The 18,330-nt window shown below is 43.8% G+C and overlaps 1 long non-coding RNA gene across 3 annotated transcripts in view; it reads left to right on the forward strand.

The window, feature by feature from the left end:
• The window catches only part of LOC117360822, an 88,019-nt gene that overhangs the window by 12,420 nt on the left and 57,269 nt on the right, over positions 1-18,330 (forward strand). The gene's annotated exons all lie outside the window — the stretch shown is intronic.

Below are 18,330 nucleotides of genomic sequence, written 5' to 3' on the forward strand. Positions count from 1 at the left end.
AGTAATCCCTATTGGTCATGTATTTTTGTGCAGGATGACTCTGGCCCTGGGAACAGGAAAGTACCTGAAAGTAACTGAAATGAGCTAATACTGAAAAGATGTGGGCTAAATCCAGATGTACTGGTCGCCGTACATGAAGAAGGACACAGTACTACTCAAAAGGGTCCAGAGAAGAGCGACTAAAATGGTTAAAGGGCTGGAGGAGTTGCCATACAGTGAGAGATTAGAGAAACTGGGCCTCTTCTCCCTTGAAAAGAGGAGACTGAGAGGGGACATGATCGAAACATTCAAGATACTGAAGGGAATAGACTTAGTAGATAAAGACATATTGTTCATCCTCTTCAAGGTAGGGAGAACAAGAGGGCACTCTCTAAAGTTGAAAGGGGATAGATTCCGTATGAACATTAGGAAGTCCTTCTTCACCCAGAGAGTGGTAGAAAACTGGAACGCTGTTCCAGAGGCTGTTATAGGGGAAAGCACCCTCTAGGGATTCAAGACAAAGTTAGACATGTTCCTGCTGAACCAGAACGTTCACAGGTAGGGCTAGTCTCAGTTAGTTAGATGGACCATTCGGGTCTTTATCTGCTGTCATCTACTATGTTACTATGTAAACATTCTTGTGTTAGAACCTAGCTCACACCACCAAAGTACAGGAAGCTGGAGTTGTACCCTACCATTCAGTTCAGCTCTCCCACTCACCCCATGTCCATTCTGTCATGCTCCCCATCATCAGACCCAGACCCAGCAATGATGCTGAGGAGAACTACAACTGGGCACACTGGGACACCATAATTATCATCAAAGGCACCTTTTTCCTGCTCAAGATATGCTTCAAGTGCCTAAATTGATCTGGAGGGGAACTACTCTACAAACCTGAAAAGATCTGCAAGATATTCATGGCCTGCTGTATCCTATACAACTTGGCAGTATTGCGCAGAATACCATTACCTGAGAAACTGCAGCCACTGCACATCCTGTACCTGCTTTGTGATGAGAAAAGTGCTGCTGCCCATGATGCATATATTATGTGGTTAGAGAACTTGTTTGTAGGAAGTTTATGCTCCTGTTACTTATGTTGAACCTGTTCTGGGATAGAACAGAATGCTTCCACAGATTTCTGCACATCTCTTATTCAAACATTTGTTGGGAAATCTGTTATAGAAACTTGACTCCGTTTGTGCTTTCTGAGTCTTGGAAATCTTGAAATGGGGTAGATATTTACCATTTCCAATTTGTTTATGAGATTATTTTTTGCAAATTTAAATGTATTTTTATAACAGGAAGAATATCCTTTTAGTATGTGTTTGTGTACAATCATTTAGAACACACGTGTCAAACACAAGGCCCGTGGGCTGAATCCAACCCACCTGGCCATTTTATGTGGCCCATAGTGTCTGTGCCACATCCTCCCCGCGTTGTGCACCACTTCCTGCCTCCGCAACCAGTGCCCAAAGCGCATCACATGGTGCCGTATTGGTCTGGCGGGGCTTGTAGTTTCGCAAGTTTTGTTTGTGTAGGGAAGACTGACATTCTGGGCTTGCAGAGACTATACCTCCCACGATCCCTGGTGTGTTGTGGAGGGATCGAATTACGGGAGAGATGCGGATTGGGCGCCGGTTGAGGGGGCGGGCCAGAGGTATGAGCATTTGCCAATGGAGAGGCGCCATAAACGTGTCCTGGTTTGAAAGACTCCAGGGCATGTGTTCGAGAGCACAGGTTTCCTGTGGGAAGCAGCAACCTCTCAGCCTCACTCTTCCAGTTCAGGCCCGGCATTCATAGCTGCAAGCCGTTTAACTACAGATATAAGAGGTCTTCTGCTTTTTAATGATTCAGGGATTGGAATAACAATACTGAGACCAGGAGAAGAGGTGGGAACCATTTTCTTTCTTAAGAATTCTACAGGATGGCATGTGATATGGTGTCTCAGAGTGAGAAAGGCTCTATACTTCTACTAAGACTAAGTATCTTAATAAAAAAGTAGGCCCACGACTTAGCCTGTGTTTTAGATTTTGGCCCCTTATGTGATTGAGTTTGACACCCCTAATTTAGAAAATATTCTTGAGTTTGCCATACTCTTTTATGCAATATTCTTACCGCCTTTCTGAACTCACCCCCTCAAATCAACTCCAGCATTCCTAGACTAACACCAATTTGTTCTGTAAAACTCTTCAGAGGAGCCTCTCTGCAGCTTTTATTCTGCTTTTTTCCCCTCAGTTGTGACTTTTTAATTCCTGAAGTGAAGAAATTGGGGTACTCATTATCTATTTACCTTATCTCAGCTTCTTCCTTCTTTTTCTTCCTCTCTTATTTTGGTCTCTTTTTAGCCCCTCTACCTTGTGCTTTCAAAATTTATTTCCCTTTCTTCTTTTTGGTTTCCTTTCAGTCAGTCTCCATCTCTCAAGTTTCAAGAAGATTTTATTGGTATTCCAATTTGTATATGTTGCCAAGGGTAAAGCAGTGGTTCATTTGCAGAATTGGGCTTTTATAAAATGTCCCTATTTGCGGATGCAAGTATTTTTACTTTCTCTAGGATGAGGTGTTCCTGGTGACAGAGGGCAGAGCTATACATATACTTTTGAATTTTCAAAATATGCATGTATTTTTACTCAAAGAAAACAGTTTCCAGAAATTAGCAGATGTAAATGTGTATGGATACCTTTTCTTGGGATAAAAATGTATGCACAATTTTTTATTTTGAAAAAGCTATGGAGTAAAAGGTAAGCACATACTTTTTATCATGTAAGCATTAATAAAATTGCCCCTAAAACAGTAGAAAAAACAGATTCATAGACAGATGTTATCACTATTACTGTTTGTTTTAAAATTCAAGAAACTTTATTGATTAATACTACCAACAGCCCTAATGGCAAACAAAGCATAACAGCAAATAAATAAATATTTAAAACACAAAAAACAAGTAAATAAATAAATAACTTAGGGGCACTTTTACTAAAACCCATTAAGGTCTGGCCTTAATTATATGTTAAGCCCAGATCTTCCATGGCAGTATTTAGGACATCCAGGGTGGGTGGGAGGGGGAGGGTTTTGCATTGGAATTTCGGGAATATATGGATGGTTTCCTGTAGGTATATACTTTTTATGATTATTTAGGGGGGAATAGTTGTGCATTAATGTCTATAAGTATAATGTGCATTTCGTGTAATATTATGTATTTTGAAATTGTTTGCACAATGGTAGTTTGGAAATTTAATAAAGATATTAAAAATTTTTTTGCAGGTTCTTTACTAATTTTTCAATTAGTACATGAGACTGCAAAAATTAATGTGGGAGCATTTAACACCTCCTCTTTGTGAAGCACTAATGGCCTCTTTTACAAAGCCACGCAGCAATAGCCCCGAAGCCCTTTAAATGTCTATGGGCTTCGGGGCCATTAGCACAGCATAGCCACTAGCGCAGATTTGTAAAGAGGCTGTAAGGGGCAAATTCTATAAAGCACGCATTGATGTAGATGCCTAACTTACCCTCCCCCCCTTTTACAAAACCATGCTAGCATTTTATTTTGTTAATTGCAGCGGTAACAGCTCTGATGCTCATAGAATTCCTATGAGCATTGGAGCTGTTACCGCCGCAGCCGACACTAAAAAATGCTTGCGTGGTTTTGTAAAAGGGGGAGGTTAATTGGTTAATAGGCTTAATTGGTGCTGATAATTGGCACTTAACACCTCATAACTGCTATTAATTGGTGCATGGTTAGGGGTGTGTTTTCAAGTAGGGATCTGTTTTTGAATTAGGCACCTTAGTCTAGATTCACTAACCTACTCGATTGCACCCAATCCATGGCCGATCCGCAACAGGCCGACAAATTCACAAAGGGTCAGCATGCAAATGGGGGCGATCAGAGGAACGCCCCCACCGACCACACGGATCGCTAATGAGCAATCCTGAAGCATGCGCAGACCATCTTCTTTGTAGATGGTCTGCGCATATACACAGAGCTGCGAGTTGGGTTTTTTTTTTCTTTTTTTTTCATTTTTCTTCATGAGCCCGTGGTTTTAACCCACTTTAAACCCGCAGGTTAAAACCACAGGTTCGCACAGCGGGGGAAGGGCAGGAGAGTCAAGGAAGCGAGTCAGGGCGGCAAGACAAGATTCAGGGTGCACAGAGGCGAGTCAGGGCAGAGAGCAGGGCGGCGAGAGGAGAGTCGGGGCAGCAAGGCAGGAGAAATCCGAGCAGCAAGATAGGAGAAGTCGGGGTGGAAAGGCAGGAGAAGTCTGGGCGGCAAGGCAGGAGAAGTTGGCAGAGAGCAGGAAATGTCATGAGCGACTGGTCCCCACCAGCTTCTTTTTTGATCGGCCAGCCCAGTCAGTTTCCTGAAAAAGTTTAATGAATCGCGTCCTTCCTACTTTGCATGCCGTTTCCCCTCATTTGCTTGCGTGGATTTGAATCAGAATCGGATCGGCCACGAGGTTAGTGAATCAGGTCGGGGTCACAAACCGATTGGTATGTGATCGGTAAGCTTAGTGAATCTCTAGCCCCTTGTGCACTTAGCTTAGGCATATGCATTTAGGTGAGGAAAAACCTTGCATAAATATGATGCACTTAAAGTTAGGATGCCTAGCAATGCCTAATGCTGCTTAGGCAGCACTAAGCATGATTCTAGTGTGTCTAACTTTTGAGATGAAGAGTGGCCTAGTGGTAGGGTTGCTTCCTCTGCCCCCCAGAGGTTAAGGGATCAAACCCCAGTGCTGCTCCTACATTGCCCAGGTACAAATAAGTACCTGTATATACATATGCTGCTTTGAATGTGTAACCATACAAAGGCAGTATATAAGTATTTTTCCCTTTTATAGAAATGCACTTACTACTACTACTTATCATTTCTATAGCGCTGCTAGATATATGCAGTGCTGTACATTAAAACATTCAAGAGACAGTGCCTGCTCAGTAGAGCTTACAATCTAATCAAACAGACGAACAGGACAAATAGGGGGTTAGGAAGTTTCTCAGGCATGCGTGCTTTACAAGTAAATGGGCGTTAGGAGTTGCAGGATACTTCTTTGTAAAGCACAGTGAAAGATTATCAAATTGATTTTCCTGGTATTATTTTTTATTGGGATCATTTAATTTTTACATGATGAATCTGTGACTCCTGATGCAGACAGGTATCCACTGAAAACACGGCTCCATGTCGAATCTTGATCTGATTAAACTTTACTTTGGGTAAAAAAAGATTTGATTTTATTAAACTTTACATTGGCAGGAATACATTGTGTCCTTAACTTTGAAAAAGTGGGCTTTTAGCCTGGATTTCAATACTGATATGGATGGCTAGTTTGTGCTGACTGTTTTTTTAGGCGTCCTACTGTATATGGAATTGAGGCCTAAGGGCTAGATTCACTAAATGTTCCGATCCTGTACCGACGATCACATAACCAGTTTTAATGGTTTTGCGATCTTTCTCCGACCCCGACCCGATTCACTAAACTGCTGTCCTATCAATCTGCGATCTGATCCTGCCATACAAATCCTGCCATGCAAAATAGCCATGCGATTGATTCACTAACAATTGCTTGGCTATATTAAATCGAGTTTTACTATAGTAAAAAACGACTGCTGCAGACCTGTCGGTAACTGTGTTACCGACAGGTCTGCCTGGTTTCTTTTTCTTTTAATTGCACTGATATTTTGCATGTATTACACACACAAAATATCAGCCCAGGATTAAAAAAAAAGAACCCTCCGACAAAGTGCCCCTCCCTCTGTGACCCCCCCACAAAAATGCCCCCCCGCCACTTCCCATCACTTCAAAATTATGGCAAGAGAGATTCCCACTTTCTCCTGCCATCGGGCCGACTCCCTACTCCCCACCCACCTACCAAAAAACATCCGGCAAGAGAGATGCCGACTCCCTCCTGCCACTGGACACCCCCTCCCTGTTCCCGCTCCCCTCGCCCCCCTGCCGGTACCTGTAAAAGTTGGGAGCAAGAGGGGTGCTCAGTCCCTCCTGTTCTGTAGCCTCCCGCAACGCATCTAGGCCTTAGGTCATGTCCTGGAGCATCATGTGATGCATGGGGAGGGGCCAAAGGCCTTGATTGGCTCAGGCGCCTTGGGCTTCTCCCTTGGGAGGGGCCTGAGGCACTTGAGTCAATCAGGGACTTCTATAGTGAGTGCCTAAGGAAGTCTCTGATTGGCCAATCAGGGACTTCCTTAGTGAGTACTCATGTACTCATATACTCATGTGATGCACAGGGAGGGCCTAAGGCCCTGATTGGCTCAGGCGCTTCGGACTCCTCCCCCTCACTAAGGAAGTCCTTGATTGGCTCAGGCACCTCAGGCCCCTCCCAAGGGAGGAGCCCGAGGCACCTGAGACAATCAGGGCCTTAGGCCCTCCCCATGCATAACATGATGCACCAGAGTGTAGCCTAAGGCCCAGACGCGTCATGGGAGGCTATGGAGCAGGAGGGACTGACCAACCCTCCTACTCCCAACTTTTACAGATACCTGCAGTGGGGGAGGGGAACGGGAACGGGGCATCTGGTGGCAGGAGAGAGTCGGCATCCCTCCTGCCATTTGTTTTTTAGTGATGGGGGACTCGGGAGTCAGCTCGATGGCAGGAGAGAGTGAGAATCTCTCTCCTGCCATAATTTTGAAGTGGCAGGTGGCGGCGGATGCATTTTTTTTGGTTTGGGGAGAGAGGGGGGAGGGGCACTTTATCTGGAGGAGGGGGGCTTCTTTTATTTTTATCAGGCTGATATTTTGCATGTGTAATACAAGCAAAATATCTGGCCCATAAAAAGAAATAAATTTTAAAAAGCCAGGAGAAGCCCTGACAGCAGTGACAGGAGGCTACTTCTCCTGTCACTACTGTCAATGCTCTGCCCCGACTCAATCGCTCACTGAGCGATTGAGTCAGGAGTTTACATGCAAATGATTTGCACCTCCGTGCAAAACATTTGTATGCAATAAAGATAGTGAATCAATCGCTGTTTTAAAATCGGCCAGGAACTTATGCTCTCAGCTGTTTTCCCCGGGTTGGTGGGTGGTGTTTGGGTGAGTGTGAATGGTGGGTATGAGTGGTTGGAAGTATGTGGAGTTCGGTGGGTAGGGTGGGATTACACATTGTGGGTGGGAGGATGGGATTTGGTTCTTTTGTTTGATATGTGCTGAGCGGCATAAGCAAACAGCTTGCTCAGCATACTCCTTTCTTGCTGGGGTTTTTGGGTATGGATTGGGTCTCATGGTGTGGGTTTGGGATGGGGTGGGGGTTTGGGCTTTGGAGTGGGTGGGGATTGGGGGGATTCTTTGGTTGGGGTGAAAATGTGTTTGATGGTACGTTTGGTGTTCGCGACCTTGTTGTATTGTCGTGCTGTATTGTGTATTTACTGCTGATGTGCCAATAAAACATGATTTATACTAAAATCGGCCAGGAATCAGCCAACAGCGATTGAATTGCTATCTTTAGTGAATCTGGGCCAAGTGCTCCAGTGTACTTTGCATTATCTAGTTAGGGCACTCTAAAAAGCTAGCAGCTGGATAATGCTTGTAAGCCCATTTCCTGTCCTTGGCATACCCCCTCCTGAAAACAGAACAGCAAAAACTAAAATAATGCAAGATTAGTGCATGCTAACAGGAAAAGTATTGTAAAAACACTTTAACATGTTTTGCAGTAAACTTATTTTTAGCACGTTAACTGCACATTAGGACTTAACACCCTTTAGTAAAAGGCTTGATAAAGACACCTAAATATACATATCATAGAAACTTTTAAAAAATCTTTTTATTAATATGATTTATAGCAGAATTTACAAGATTTCTCTTGAACATGCAAAGCAGAAAGGAAACAATAATTAGGAATCATTAAACAAAGCATTAACTTCAAATCCTCTTTAGAGCACAACAAAATTATGGAGAGAAGGGCCAAATCTTTAGGAGAAAAAAAACCAGGCAACATTACAAAATCAAAGGCAATAGGATATAATGTACATTACAAACAAAGAAGGATTCATTATACTATATTCTTTAAATCCAAAAATGCCTGCAGTTGATTGGGTGCAAAAAAATATATAGGCCCTCTTTTACTATCTGTGATAGAAGTTTCTAACTAAATGCTCATAGGAATTCTATGGAACAGCATCTGAGCATTTAGCACTCCAGGCCATGGTAGAAATCTCTATGGCAGCTTAGTAAAAGGGAGGATATCTACCCCCCTCTTCTACCAAACTGTGCTAACGGTCTTTAGTGCAGAAAGCTGCGCTGTAAGGCTCGCACTGCTCCCGATGCTCATTGAGTTCCTATGAGCGTCGGGAGCAGCGTGGGTCATTCAGCATGACTCCCCGTGCTAGAACGCAGTTTTGTAGAAGAGGGGAGTTAGTCTGTCCATATCTGATTCTACATTTACAAGGATAAGCGAAAAGAAAGGAAGCACCTGAATTCTTATCCTCCTGATGCATAGCCAAAAAAACCTTTCTCCTCTCTTAAGTGATTTTTAGGACATCTGGGTAGATTCACAACTTCTATCCACAGAATAAATCCTAAGAATGTCTGTATTGTTTCATTATTGAATTCACATCCTGCTTGAATACTAAGGACACGATAAGTTTAGTCAGTGGCGTACCTAGCATATGTGACACCCGGGGCCCATCATTTTTTGACCCCCCCCATCTATATGAAAAATATGATTTTTAGTAGCAATTCACATATCGCACAACAAGAATGTACCTAGGAAAAGGCAGCATCTTAAACACTGCAGTGAGCACTAGAACACCAACACATACATTGTAAAACTAAACAAGCCATATCCTGCACAGTCAACTGATCCTGTACAGTCAATGCTATCAGAAAGCCATATCCCTTTCATACATACAGACAGATACACCCTTGCCCAATATGGAATAATCACAAACTAAAAATAGAAATATGTAGACAAAAGTTAAACTGAACCACCAAGAAACCAGACTCTGCATACAATGCAACACCACAACACCACAAAAACAGTAATACATATCCTCTAATACTGTGCAAAATATAAAGACAGTAGATGTAAATTTGAAAAAACTGATACATAACAATCACCACTTTACAAATAAAAATAAAACAAATAATGAGAAATAAGAAAATACCATTTTATTGGACTAATCTCTGTAAGCTCGGTCCCCATCCCCCCAAACCACCTGATTCCATCCACACAAGCCTTGAATTGTTTTATATTGAACTTATTATATTAAAGTATAAAGAGAAACAATATTCTGTACAATTGTCAATTTATAAATCAGCATCTTTTCCCCACTCTCTCTTCCCCATTTCCCTTCAGCGTCCTCAGCCCACTCTCTCCACTTTCCTTCAGCGCACGCACATAAAAACAAGCAAGTAATTTTATATCATTTTCATTCTATTCATTCATAGAAATTAAAGTTTAAATAATGCCAGTCACATAACAAAACATGATTTTACAAAAATAATTCCCTGCACAGTCAAGCCTGCAAGGATTACTAGATGTCTTTCAGCAGCTCCCCTCCCTTCTCCTTACCTTCGTGGCCAAGCCAAAATGAACTATCAACAATAAAATTTTAAAAACACAAAGCACACTGTACGCAGAGAAAATGTTAATTATCATTTATATTCTGCAGGTTTTCAAAGAGGTTAAGGCAGATGACTTTATGCAATGTCACCTCAGTAACAAATATACAAAAATAGACAAATATATACCCCCCCCCCTCTTTTTACTAATCTGCGATAGCAGTTTTTAGCGCAGGGAGCTGCGCTGAATGCCCCACACTGCTCTCAATGCTCATAGGCTCCCTGCGCTAAAAACCGCTATTGCGGTTTAGTAAAAGGGGGCCATAGTGCAAAATATAGACAGCATATATAAATTCTCAAAACGGACACATTTTGATCACTAAATTGAAAATAAAATCATTTTTCCTACCTTTGTTTGGTAATTTCATCAGTCTCTGGTTGCACTTTATTCTTCTGACTGTGCATCCAATATTTCTTCCCTTCTTTCAGCCTCCTGTATGCTTCCTCTCTTCCAGACCTCATTCCCTCCCCAAATTTTTGCTTTGTTTCATCCTGCCCCCTTCTTTCTTTCTCTCTCCATGCCCCCTTTCTTTCTGTATGTCTGTCTTTCTCTCTCTCTCTCTCTCCGTTCTCCATTTCTTTCTTTCTTTCACCCTGCCCCCTTCTTTCTTTCTCTCTCCATGCCCCCTTTCTTTTTTATGTCTGTCTTTCTCTCTCTCCGTGCCCCATTTCTTTCTTTCTTTCACCCTGCCCCTTCTTTCTTTCTCTCTCCATGCCCCCTTTCTTTCTCTGTCTGTCTTTCTCTCTCTGCCCCATTTTTTTCTTTTTTTCTTTCTTTCTTTGTTTCACCCTGCCCCCTTTCATTCTTTGTTTCTTTCTCCCTGCCCTCCCCATGCCACCGCCATTGGGAAACATGCTGCTGCAATCGCCGCCGGAGAAAGGCTGCCACTGCCGCAATCGGGAACAGGCTGGCACCGAGTTCTTCCTCCCTGCTTTTCTTCCCTGCGGGGCAAACCAACTTTCGCCACCCGACGTCAATTCTACCGTTGGAAAGGACGTTTCGGGCCAGCCAAGCAGTGATTGGCTGGCCCAGAACGTCCTCTCCGACATCAGAATTGACGTCGGGTGGCGAGAGTTGGTTGGCCCTGCGGGGAAGAAAAGCAGGAAGGAAGATCTCGGCGCTGGCCTGTTTCCAATGGCGGCAGTGGCATCCTTTCCCCGGTGGCAGCCTATTCCCCGGTGGGTGGCCAGCTGTGCACCCCCTTGGGGTGTGCACCCGGGGCGGACCTCCCCCCCCCCCGGCCCCCCTTGGTACGCCACTGAGTTTAGTCCTTTCTAAATGAATCAGATATTGATTCTTCCATAATGGCAGAAACATTTTTAATATCCAAAGACAGTCTTCAAAATTCACCTTGGTTGTTTTTTTTGTTGTTTTTTTTTAAGAAACTGGTAGGAAAAGTCCATAATTTGTTATTGAGACAGACATGGGGGAAGCCACTGCTTGCCCTGGATTGATAGCATGGAATGTTGCTACTCTTTGGGTTTTTGTCAGGTACTGGTGACCTGAATTGGCCACCTTGAGAATGGGCTACTGGGCTAGATGGACCATTGGTCTGACCCAGTAAGGCTATTCTTATGTTTTTGTTTATTGGAGGTAATCCTTCAAGGGAAAATTTTTAATAGCTGTATTCGATATTTTTTAAAGATTTTTTATGTATGTTAGATGTATGTTTATTTATGTATAGTTTATTTAGATGTTTAGATATGCATTCATATATTGTTTGTATTTTACACATACCTGTATTTGTTTAGTTATTGTTACACCTTTATTCACCATCAGGGATCTTGATAATTGTTATTTTGTTTACAGTGTCTCTATATTCTTGGTGAAACTTTATTGGTATGACAAAGTAGCACAAGTATCGCAAATGTTATACAGAAATTAGTAACAGGAAACAATTTACAAAGTACAGAAGAGAATGAGGGACAGTTATATAGTTCTCTATTGTCTCTGTCTTTCTATCTCTATCTCATTCAGTCTTTCAATCTCTCTGTCTTTCAGTTCCCAGGTATATTTTTCTATCTGTCTCTGTCTCCTCTCTTTTACTTCCCCTTTGTGCTGAGTTTCATCACATCACACAGTATGCTGCTGTCTCCCTGTTGTGGCCTCTCCCTTCAGGGCCTTGTGACAGGAAGGCAGATAAGCCAGCTGCCTTTCAGCAAAACTCTCTGTATTGCAAATTGCACTGATAAGAGAGATACCCCACCTCTAGAGCCAGCTAAAAACTAAAGGAGTATTGGGGGGTAGGAGGTCCCATTTTATGTGTACTACAGCATGTAGGTAAACTTTTTAGTACAGTGCTTTCCAATCTTTTTGTGGCTGTGACTCCATGATTACATAAAATTATCTGAGTCCCTGGACGCACAGAATAATAGAAACACAGAAACATGACGGCAAATAAAGGCCAAATGGCCTTTCTAGTCTGCCCTTCCACAGTAACCATTATCTCTTTCTCTCTCTGAGAGATCCCAGGCCCTCTTGAATTCAGATACAGTCTCTGTTTCCACCTCTTCCAAGAGACTTTTCCACGCATCTACCACCCTTTCCATAAAAAAGTATTTCCTCAGATTACTCCAGACCCTATCACCTCTTAACTTCATCCTATGCCCTCTCATTGCAGAGTTTCCTATCAAATGAAAGAGACTCGACTCATTCACATTTATATTATGTAAGTATTTAAACAACTTTATCATATCTCCACTCTCCCGCCTTTCCTCCAAAGTATACAGATTGAGATCTATGTCTGTCCCCTTATGCCTTATGACGAAGACCATACACCATTGTAGTAGCCTTCCTCTGGACTGACTCCATCCTTTTTATATCTTTTTCAAGGTGCAGCTTACAGAATTGTACATAATATTCTAAATGAGGTCTCACCAGAGTCTTATACAGAGGCATCAATACCTCCTTTTTCCTTCTGGCCATACCTCTCCCTATGCAACCTAGCATCTTTCTAGCTTTCACTGTCACCTTTCAACCTGTTTGGCCACCTTAATGATCCACCTTTGGAGAGCCCACCTAGGTCATGACCCCAAAAGTGGGTTTTGTGATCCTATTTGGAGTCTTGACCCACAGTTTGTGAAGCTCTGACTTAGTAGAAGAAATGGTATGTAGCGCTGGTTACTTCTTATGTACATTTAAAGCAGGATCCTAGTTTTCACCACTCTGTCATTTGTGTATGATTAGTCCAGCCTGAAACTTGAAGCCATAATGATGCCCAATGCACAAGACTTCCTAAACCAGGCACTGCTTCCATTCGGTGATTGTGCTTTGGCCTCAAATTTCACATATATGCCTCCTAGACCATCCTCCATCTCCCACCATTAGCATTGTTGCCATCATTCAGATTTGCTGTCATCTCCCTCCTACTGCACAGCTTAAAATGAAAAAAGACATAAGAACATAAGAATAGCCTTACTGGGTCAGACCAATGGTCTATCTAGCCCAGAAGCTATGGTTACCATATTTTAGTCCGCAAAACCCTGGATACATGGCCCCACCCTGTTCAACCTCTGACCACATCCTGTTCTGCCCCAGCCCCATCTTATCTGTGGGAAGAAGGAGCCTAGATGGATGATTGGAAAATCTAGAAGGGAACAGCAGAGATTTTTGAAGACAGGAAGACAATATAGCAAGGAAGAAATGGACCCCCTAGAGCAGGGGTGTCCAATGTCGGTCCTCGAGGGCCGCAGTCCAGTCGGATTTTCAGGATTTCCCCAATGAATATACATGAGGTCTATTTGCATGCACTGCTTTCATTGTATGCTAATAGATCTCATGCATATTCATTGGGGAAATCCTGAAAACCCGACTGGATTGCGGCCCTCGAGGACTGACATTGGACACCCCTGCCCTAGAGCAATAGAGGTAGGTGAAAAAGAATAGCTAAGGAGGAAAGAGACAGATTACAACAAAAAGAGGGTTGGCTAAAAGACTACAATACAGAAATAGGGAGAAGAAAGTTGAAGTGAAAACTAAGGGCTCCGTTTACAAAGGTGTGGTAGCGGTTTAACGCATGTAATCCCGCACGCTAAACCACCCGCCATGCTAGCTGCTACTGCCTCCTCTTGAGCAGGTGGTAGTTTTTAGGCCAGTGCAGGGGTTAGCACGTGATGAATAGTCGCGCGCGTTAAAGCCACTACCATAGCTTCATAAAAGGAGCTCTAAATCACTGAAAATTAAGAAGAGCATAAACAGAGAAAAAAATACACAAGGAAAATAAATTATATGACTCAGGCTGCAGAATTATATATTTTATTCTTTGAAAAGGAAAAAATACTTTTTGTCTCTATTAAGCAATGTAAATGATATGCAAATATAATAGAGAATTACTATCTAGAAAACTTTGGCAACAGAATTTCCCAGTCCTTGTCATTTAAATTAACATTGATCTATCACAGAATACCAGGGTCTTCATTTTAAGCTAATGGATAGATTCACTATTTTCTAAGAATATAAGAGTTGTCATATTGAGACAGAATGAAGGTCTATCAAGTCCAGTGGCCACCCCAGGTTACAAGTGCACTGGTATACAAAAGTCTGGAACCACTTGTGAATTTTGCATTCTTTAAGCTTTCTGACCTTTTAATTATTTTGTTGACCCAATAGATTTGTCTGTGTACCATATTATAAGGGATACATTTGGCTATTAAAATCAACTTTTTATTCTAGCTTGGCCTTAAATTTCTGAGTTTGTTTAAAGTTGCCAAAAATATACATATCAGCAGGGCAGGATTAATTTGTCGAGGGCCCCTAGGCACACAAGTACATTGGGCCCCCTGCCCCGCCCCACCCCACCATGCGTCCAGGTGGAAACAGGAAGCTGCGTCAGGGGGAAGCTTTGGGCAAGCAGCACCGCATGCACAATTACAGTTCCCGTTGCTTTTCTTATCCGCGATGCTTGCTTGTCTTACATTCCGTCGATGGGGGGGACCGTGTTGCCAATTGGGGTGGGGCCCGCGTTACCAATTGGGGGGGGGGTCCACGTTGCCGATCGATGCTGGAGGGGCCCAACGCCGTTTGGAAAAAAACAATGTTGATGACCTCCTTCATCGGGCCCCCCTGACCATTTCGGGCCCTCCTGACCATTTCGGGCCATAGGCACATGCCTACTTGGCCTATTGGGTTAATCCTGCCCTGCATATGAGCATCATCTATCCTTCATATTTTTGTAGGTGGCCTTGAAAAAGGCCATATTGTGTGTCAGTGATGGCTCAGTATTTGATGGGCCACCCTCTGATCTTGATCATCTGTCTGCACCGTGTTAGCACTGAGTAAACCAGTTTGATGAGGTGATCAAGAGTGACAACGTGGTTCCAGGCTGCACTGAGTGACTCATTCACTCACGTTTTTAAGTTGGATATCTCTTGGATATCTCCCAGGCCACCTTGTACCATAAGTTCTGTATCGGATTCAGATCTGGAAATTGGGAAAGCCAGTTGATTGATTCAATGTTGTTCTGATGCTTCCAGTTGATCAAATGTTTGGAGTGATGGCAAGATGCATTGTCATCTTGGAGCAGGAACTGGCCTGGAAACAGCTGCTGAGCTGATGGCACCATTGACTTTTGCATTATTGTGATGTACTTGGTTTTGATTACCATTCCATCCAATGCCACTGACAGCCATGCAGCCCCAGACCATGACCTTCAAAGGATGCTTCCCAGTGAGGTTGAGGTACTCAGGCTTAATCTCCTCTCCAGAAAACCTCCTCTCGTAGGTGTGGGCCTGATTACCAAACAGGCAGAAGGCGCTTTCGCCACTGAAAAGCACCTTTTCCCACATTTCACATGTCCAGCTTGAGTGTTTCTGTGCCCATTTAATCCGGTTGTGCCTTTGGACATCATTCATCAGTGGTTTGTTGCTTGCTTTGCAGTCCTGTAGATCACACTTCAGGCACCTCTTGTGATTTAATAATTTTGAACAACTTTGTGTCATCAGCAAATATAATTATCTCACTAGATCATTAATAAATAAATTATAAAAGCAGCGATTCCAACACAGACCCCTGGTGAATCCCACTATTTACTCTTCTCCATTGAGAATATTGACCATTTAATCTTTTAACCAGTTCTTAATCCATCATAGGCTATTGCCTCCTATCCCAAGACTTTCTAATTTCCTCAGAAGTCTTTCATGAGGTACTTTGTCAAATGGCTTTATGAAAATCCAGTTATACATAAGGTGACCATACATCCCGTTTTGAATGGGACAGTCCCGTTTTCGGATCCCCTGTCCCGTTGTCCCCACACACAGCTTCGGGACGCCCAAAATGTCCCGTTTTCAGAAACAGCATCCGGAAGCTATGCACAGGGACAACGGGACAGGCGATCGCTTCCTGTCCCTTTCCTTGACGCACCAAAAAAAGAGCCTCCCTCCAGGCCTGATTTAGGTCCACTGCCGTTGCTCCTCTGCTGCCATTACTCGAACCCGGAATCCTTCTTCCTGACGTCAATTCTGATGTCGGAGAGGATGTTCCGGGCCAGCCAATCGCTGCCTGGCTAGCCCAGAACGTCAGAAAGAAGGCTTCCGGGTTCGAGTAGTTTGCAGCAGAGGAGTAGCGGCGGTGGTCTTAAATCGGGCCTGGAGGGAGGCTTTTGTTTTCCGCGGTAGGGAGGGGAGGAGGTAGGCAGGCAGGCAGGCTGGCTCTGGGGGAGGGAGGTAGGTAGGCAGGTTTTGGGGGAGATAGGCAGGCTGGCTCTGGGGGAGGGAGGTAGGCAGGCTTTGGGGGAGGTAGGCAGGCTGGCTCTGGGGGAGGTAGGTAGGCAGGCTTTGGGGGAGGTAGGCAGGCAGACTGGCTGGCTAGCTCTGGGGGAGGGAGGGAGGTAGGCAGGCTTTGGGGGAGGTAGGCAGGCAGGCTGGCTCTGAGGGAAGTAGGCAGGCAGATTGGCTGACTTTGGGGGAGGGAGGGAGGTAGGCAGGCTTTGGGGGAGATAGGCAGGCTGGCTCTGGGAGAGGGAGGTAGGCAGGCTTTGGGGGAGGTAGGCAGGAAGGCTGGCTGGCTCTGGGGGAGGGAGGGAGCTAGGCAGGCTTTGGTGGAGGTAGGCAGGCAGGCTGGCTCTGGGGGAGGCAGGTAGGCTGGCTGGCTCTGAGGGAGGTAGGCAGGCAGATTGGCTGACTTTGGGGGAGACAGGTAGGCTGGCTCTGGGGGAGGCAGATAGGCTGGCTCAGGGGGAGGTAGGCAGGCAGGCTGGCTCTGGGGGAGGCAGGAAGGCTGGCTCTGGGGGAGGTAGGCAGGCTGGCTGGCTCTGGGGTAGGTAGACAGGCAGACTGGCTTTGGGGAAGGCTGGCTTTGGGGAGGTAGGCCGGCAGGCTTTTTGGGAGGGGGTGGAACAAAAGTGGAAGGAGGGAGGAGGAGGGATGAAGGAAGGAGAGAAAACGGCAGAGAAGGGGGGTTGTAAGTAGAAGAAAGACTAGAGAGATAAAGGCCTGGACCAAAGGGGAAAGATAGGAGGCAGAAGCAGGACTTTGGGATGTGCAGACAGAGGGGGAGAGCCCCTGAGGAAGAGCAGAGAGAGGCAAGATCATAACAGAGGAGGGAGAGAGAGAAAGGGAGACCTGGAACAAAGGTACAAAGGAGAACTGACACTGGATCTGGGGCCACTAAGGACATAGGAAGGAGGCACTGGGGGCATTAAGGACATAGGAAGGAGGCACTGGGGGCACTAAGGACATAGGAAGGAAGGAGGGAGGGAATAGAAAGGGACAATTGTTGGGCCTGAGTACAGAAAAAAATGAAAGATAGGATGCACAGTCAGAGGGAAATGCAACCAGAGACTCATGAAATCACCAGACAGCAAAGGTAGGAAAAATGATTTTATTTTCAATTTAGTGATAAAAATGTGTCAGTTATGAGAATTTATATCTGCTGTCTATATTTTGCACTATATTTGTCTATTTTTCTATAGTTACTGAGGTGACATTGTTGAAAACCCCCCAAATACAAATAATTAACATTTTCTCTGAGTATAGGGTACTTTGTGGTTTTTAAAAAATTTTATGGTTACCATTATGAAATAATAAGATATTGTGTGTACATGAAAAATGAATGGAAGAAATTAGGGGCGGGGCTAGGGTGGGATTGGGGGCGGGACTATGGAGGGATTGGGGTGGGGCTAGGGCGGGATTGGGGGCGGGACTGAATATTAATAGATGTCCCATTTTGATGAAAAAAATAAATGGTCACGTTAGTTATACAATATTGACCAGATTGGTGAGGCAAGATTTCCCTTGACTAAATCCATGTTGACTTTGCCTCATTAATCCATGCTTATGTATATGCTCTGCAATTTTGTTCTTTATAATAGTCTATTATTTTGCCCAGCAATGACACCAGACTCACCAGTCTATAATTTCCTGGAACACCTCTGGAACCATGTTTTTTTTCCTAGCAGTTTCTTCCTGCTTCTTTGTGCAACTACTTGGAGATCTTTCTTATTTTTTTTAACCTATTTTATATCTGCTCTCTTTCCCTTTCCCCTAATTTACTTAGTCTAGTCATTGTAGTGACTGTCCTTGGAACCTTGCATTTATTTATTTATTTATTTATTTAATTCTTTCCTTTTTTTTTTTTCAGTTTAATTCATTTTCTATCCTGTTTTCCCCACGAAACTCAGAACAGATTACAGGTTAAGTACACATAAAATACAGTTGACAGGTTACAATATGACAGTTATAGTACAATTTTACAATACAAGGTTGTGTCCTAATTCTATACCTACTAGGGGGTCTAAAACCAATAAATAAAATATAGAGTTCACAGGTTACAATTTGTCATAGTTATCCTTAATAGTG

This window comes from Geotrypetes seraphini, chromosome 5 (assembly GCF_902459505.1).
Source record: "Geotrypetes seraphini chromosome 5, aGeoSer1.1, whole genome shotgun sequence".
Taxonomy (NCBI): domain Eukaryota; kingdom Metazoa; phylum Chordata; class Amphibia; order Gymnophiona; family Dermophiidae; genus Geotrypetes; species Geotrypetes seraphini.